This window comes from Corythoichthys intestinalis, chromosome 1 (genome assembly GCF_030265065.1).
Source record: "Corythoichthys intestinalis isolate RoL2023-P3 chromosome 1, ASM3026506v1, whole genome shotgun sequence".
NCBI lineage: Eukaryota > Metazoa > Chordata > Actinopteri > Syngnathiformes > Syngnathidae > Corythoichthys > Corythoichthys intestinalis.
In genome coordinates this window covers 4787232-4793358 of record NC_080395.1, presented here as the reverse complement: position 1 = coordinate 4793358, position 6127 = coordinate 4787232, and the positions used below count along the sequence as shown (strand labels likewise).

At 39.1% G+C, this 6127-nt stretch overlaps 1 long non-coding RNA gene across 1 annotated transcript; it reads left to right on the top strand.

Annotated features, from left to right (window-relative positions):
* Window positions 1-2132: 2132 nt before the first annotated feature.
* On the top strand, window positions 2133-5067 carry LOC130920884 (uncharacterized). Its single transcript, XR_009064240.1, has 3 exons — window positions 2133-2297; window positions 3659-3703; window positions 3797-5067. It is a non-coding gene; the product is annotated as an uncharacterized LOC130920884 (long non-coding RNA).
* Window positions 5068-6127: the final 1060 nt, after the last annotated feature.

Here is a 6127-nt window from a genome sequence, read left to right as displayed (position 1 = left end):
TTGACTTGCTTGGTCTGGCTTGGCTAGTGCAAAATCCACAGAAGAATGGCAGCAACGTAACATTTAACTAACTTTCACAGCATCCACAGGTACACTGATTTTTAAAAAATTGCTTGCGAACATTTGGATTGTTCAAACACATCCACAAAATAGACCAGATCCAAAGATCAGCCCAAAAGGATTTCACATCATAATTCAACATGTTTTAAGTTTAAACGTTCTCCTTGGTACATATACAGTGGGGAGAACAAGTATTTGATACACTGCCAATGGGAAAACCCACTGTATATACAGTGGTACCTCTACATACGAAGTTAATCCGTTCCAGGACCTTGTTTGTAAGTCGAAATGGTCGTATGTCGAGCAGGATTTTCCCATAGGAATACATTATAATTCCATTAATTCGTTCCACAGCCCAAAAACCTGCACTAAATCCTTAAAAAATACTGCTGGTACTATTACAAATGGCAATTACACATAGCAAAACAAATAAATTATAAATCAAAATCGGAATCATAATAATAATAATAATAATTCCTGTATTAATGTAACGAATCGGGTTCTAATGTGGCGGACGTTTTTTGCTGACCCTGAACGCACCGCGGGGCTCACGTGCCAGAGACAGACCGGCAGAGGTTAGATTTTGTGCCCGAACCCATGTCGGGTCGGGTCGGGCCCACAATTTAAGCATTCACGTTCGGGTCAAATTGGGTCGGGCCGCCATGCCGGACTAATAAATTATTTAAAAAAAAAAAAAAAAAAATGGAGAGCAAGCACTCTGTATTGCGCTTTTGCTTGTGCGTGTGCACGAACGCCGTGGCGCCGGCCGCTTATCCTTCTTGTCCTCCCTCTCTACCGTTTGCGCACGGCCGAGGCGCCCCCCTCTCCTGTTCCCTCTCCTTGTCAGAGAAGCGCGTCCATGTGAGAACAATATCCCACACACTCAGAAATATGTTTAACAAACTTTCCCAGCGTTATTTCGTTGTGTGAATGCTTTGATAATTCTCAAAAAAATATGTAGATTATTTAAACATTAAGAAAACTTGCGTTTTTTTCTGCCAACTCGAAGAAATGAAAATAAATTGCTGCTGCTGCGTTTTTTCCGCGTCACTCAAAAAAAAAAAAAAAAAAAAAAAAAAAAAATGGAGAGCAGTCTCTCTGTATTGCGCTTTTGCTTGTGCGTGTGCACGAACGCCGTGGCGCCGGCCGCTTTTCCTTCTTGTCCTCCCCCTCTACCGTTTGCGCACGGCCGAGGCGCCCCCCTCTCCTGTTCCCTCTCCTTGTCAGAGAGGCGCGTCCATGTGAGAACAATATCCCACACACTCAGAAATATGTTTAACAAACTTTCCCAGCGTTATTACGTTGTGTGAATGCTTTGATAATTCTAAAAAACATATGTAGATTATTTAAACATTAAGAAAATTTGCGTTTTTTTCTGCCAACTCGAAGAAATGACAATAAATTGCTGCTGCTGCGTTTTTTCCGCGTCACTCAAAAAAAAAAAAAAAAAAAAAATCGGGTTTTTCGGGCTCAGGCCTGCAAATCTAGTTAAGTGATCGAGCTCGGGCCGGGTCGGGCCTCAATACCAGCGGGCCGTGTCGGGTCGGGCTTGATTTTTTAGGCCCGAACTAGGCTCTACAGACCGGTGAGCTTGAGTTTCACTTTCACTTTGAATGTTTTCTTGAGAACACCGTCAATTGCGGCAGACAGAAGGTGTTTTTGTTTTGAATAAGTTGTGAAATAAATGATAAAAACGTGGCGAAGTTGGCGATTTCTCTGGAGATGTTACCACAATAAGAATTGTCAGCTTAACTTATAAAGACTGGCGAACGATGGTTGTTGAGCCATTTCACGGATGCCCACCCTACGCTCATATTTTTCTGTCATTTGCATCTTCATTTAGAAGGTAAGCGTCAACTTTTTCCTTGTTTCACCACCTGTACCAACCTTTTCTGAAACCAGTGTTGATTTGTCACACAAGAAAATCCGCCGTGCATTCGTCTGCGGTGCTGCCATTGTCGTCGTATTTCGAGCATGTCGTCAGATGTAGAAACAAATGGCGAGTCAAATTTTACGTCGGATGTCGAAAAGTTCGTGTGTCGAAGCGATCGTATGTAGAGGTACCACTGTATATGTATGAAAATGTGTTTGATAGAACAAAATGTCTATATGCTGCCATTGGAGATTCATGGCGCATTAAGCCCCCAAACTATTTTTAATTTGTGCCTTTTACCCTGGAAACCCTCGTTACAGACATGGCGAAACCGCTTTTGTGTCAACCCAGCCATAAAAAGAAGGTAAGTAACTATATTTATTAAACAAAATGTCATTTTTAGCTTAGAATCGTTAATTGATGTCTAATATTTCGTTTAATAAAAGGAAAAGAAACGACTTTAAAAGAATTATTCACTTGCATATTTTAATCTTTGAAACAATTTACGTCACACTGAAAAAAAAAATGGCGTCACGGATATCTATCTCATAACTATCGATTAATTGTATTTTTTTGTTACTGTGGCATTTTCCCCAATATGTTATGATACGTTACGTTATGAACTCACGTTTATATGATCACTTGTTTGCATTATGTAGCCTTTTGTCTTTAGTCAATGCAATAATGCATTCACATTCAGGTTAGTTTAACATATACCATCTGGTGTCACAGAAGTAAGCCCAGTGATCTTAAAACTTTGAAGAAGACAAAGGAGTCACAAGACTCCCCTTAGTCGACTCGTGTCTTTGATCATCAAATAAGGGTAAGTCAGACAACCCCCAGAACGCTTGAACAATTGTTTGAATGATTCAAGTAAACACCCAATAAATTGGAGTCAGACTCTGAAATGTCTGTGCCTCCTTAATTAGGGCTACGTCTACACTAGGACTGATCATTTTCTCCAGGGTATTTTTCCAACTATTTTTATACCTGTCCAGGGGCGGACTGGGAATAAGAAGTAGCTCTGGACTTTGACTCTGCCCAGCCCACAAGAATCGCTATACGAAGGGAAAACCAGACACCCTAAGGGGGTCCGGGGGCATGCCTCCCAGGGGAGAATTTTTTTTTTTTTTTTTTACATTTTATTGTAAAATGCATCAATTTCGGGCACTTTGAGAGAAAAATTAAGAAAATGTGTCTAGACTGTGACTGTCTGACTTGGGGCGCTCAAAGTACTGCAAGGCTGAACTGGAGTTGGATTCATTTTCTGTACTAGCTCTATGATCAACCTGAATAAACAAATGTAAGAATTTATTTTTCAAAGCAAGTTTTACGTGTCCAATTGATTATAATATATCTCTGTCTATAAAAGGACTTCATTGTTAATGCCATAATTCAGTGGTCTCCAAACTATTCCACATAGGGCCGCAGGATTTCATTCCAACAAAACAAGACAACACCTATGCACCAATCTGGTGTTTTACAAGTGTAATCAGTTGATTGCAGTCAGGTGCTGCTTGTTTTAGCAGAAACTTCATCGGTTAAACTGTCGGTACTCGATCGGTTGAAACAAAATCCCAGGCCCCACAGCGGCCCTTGAGGACCGGTTTAGAGAGCCCTGCCATAATTGATCTTGCCATACAAAAAATAAAAATAAACATTTCAAGACACATCCTGTATACATAAAGTATGTAAAATAATTGACCTTTTACGGCGCTTTTAAAGATGTCAAGTGACTGATAGGGCCAGCATAGGATTCACGGAAGTTAGGTAGTACCTGTGTTTACCGTAATAAGGACACAATCAATCGATTACAGTAGACAACAATTCACCTACCACTATCTCTTTTTTCTTCCGTTGCAGTTTCACCTCCAGAAGGATAACTCCTCTTCATTTTTTCAACCAGACATGATGGGAAGTCACATACATAAGAACGGGTGTAATTCACATGATGTCATACCCTCTTCAGGGTTTGTATCCCTCTGTGAAACTCCATCGAGTTTATATGGACCACCAGAATCTACTAGGGAAAAAAAAACATTCCATTTTCAAAAGGTATGAAGATGATGAATAATTTCAACAAGGCAATATGTTGTCTTGCTAAATGTATACATATTTCGAACGGCACAAATGCAATTAACATTTCTAGATGAGGTGGGAATGGAAGCGAAGTAACGCTAATAATTCCAGCAACCTACCTGTATGGAAAGCCTATCCGGTGTGTTTGTGTCCGATCCCAATTCATTTTTTGCTTCGATACAAATGGAATCTTCTGAATTGTACCGCTTTCTTGGGAGACTAACGGTGTACACTTGCTTGGGAAACTAACAGGTCCAAGGCACGGACACTCGTTAGCCAGTTTGGGTTGATTATTGTCTGAAAACACAGGATTAATGGACAAAAGAAATGTGTCGTCGTTGCAAGAATAATCCAATCATCTTTCTTCATCCGCGAAACCGTCAAACCCATCTAAGAACACTCCCAGACACAAAAAAGGAGAACTGTGTCAAATTTTGTCAAAATCTGCATAGGCAAAAAACATGCGAACCAAAGGCGTAGGTTTGGATAGGAACGGTAGGGACATAACACTAGCAACTTTTCAGAATGCTCAAATTGTCCCCACCAATTTTTAAGCAACCTTATTTAGAGTATATTCAGTTCAGTTATAAGTTATATAGATTGTCTTCCCATATTTTGTAATGTTAGGATTTACCCTACCATTGTTAAGTGAATTATTTTCATTATGTTCGGACTAACATTTGCCCCTTTTTAATTGCTGGATGTACCAGTCCATTTCCCCTCCTCAAACGCACCTTTGATTGGCTGATGACTTGCATCCATTTAAAATGTATTTGTATATTTTAAATGTATTTATTCATTTTATTTGTGTTATACCCTGACCCTGATTCATTTATTTAGACAGTCAAAGACAAATGTTTATATATTTTTTTGCATTCCAGGATGGTTCGAGATAATGAGCAAGTTTGTATTTATCATTTATGTTATTATAATGTCAGTTATGTTCAAATATTGCAATTTAAATTTGCTAATAAAATCATTTTTGGAAATTTTCATAATGTTTCTATAGTAATTTTGAAAACAAAGGTTTTAATGGAACACTGCATCACCTGAACCAACACATACTGTATGAACGTTAATACAAGTCAATACAGATTAATTTTCTTTTGATCATTTAGCCTATCAATTTATTTGGTTCATCTTCATGAGAAATGTAGCCCTTTCCCCCGTCGACCCAATCTGTTTGGTCTTATTAATGTCCCGTCCCCAGCAAATGTGTACATGCAGGCTAAGCTGTTATATCGTCCCTACCAACGTTGAGACCAAACTTAGGCCCTTGATGCAAACACCCACACACACTCATACACACTCACACAGTTCCATTTATATATATGTAGTGTAAGTATAGATTCATTTGACTTTAGTTTTATTATGTATTGCACATTATATGCACAAAATACATGTGTGGCCACTATTTGTCCAGTGATTAGCCTGTGTAAAAATAATTTGACTGCAAAAAATGACAAGAACTATGATCTCTGTAAAGTGTGATATCGCCTATCCCTACCTCCCAGTCAAAATTAATTGGTCAACTAGTGACGTCAATGGCAGCCCACGAGTCGTCTGCTACTTTTTCAAACTGTCCAATGACTCGTGTGCATACTTTGTATGTTCAACCAAGGGCATAGGTTTGCATAGGGACAAAACACTAGCAACTTTTCAGGATGCTCAAATTGTCCCCACCAACTTTGAAGCAACCTTATTTGCATAATATAATGTGTTCAGTTATATAATAATGTGTTCAGTTATATAGGTCATTTAGATTGTCATCCCATATGTTGCACGGTAGAATTGACCCTACCATTATTAAGTGAATTATTTTCATCTCTTTCAGAATTACATTTACCCCTTTTTCACTTTCTGAATGAGCCAGTCCAGGTTTTTTCCTCAAACACATGTTTTATTGGCTGATGACTTCACTCCATCCTTATGCACTCTCTCTCACAGTACAGAATTACGTGACATGCCTTCTCCGCCTGCTTCGAAGAGGAGGGATATTAGAAGCTTTTTTTTCCGGCCAGCAGTTACTGTAAGTAATGTCAAAAGTGAAAAGTTGGGAAAGGCAGCACTAATTTTGCTAATTAAAGTGCGACCTGCATCACAGTTTAGCATTAA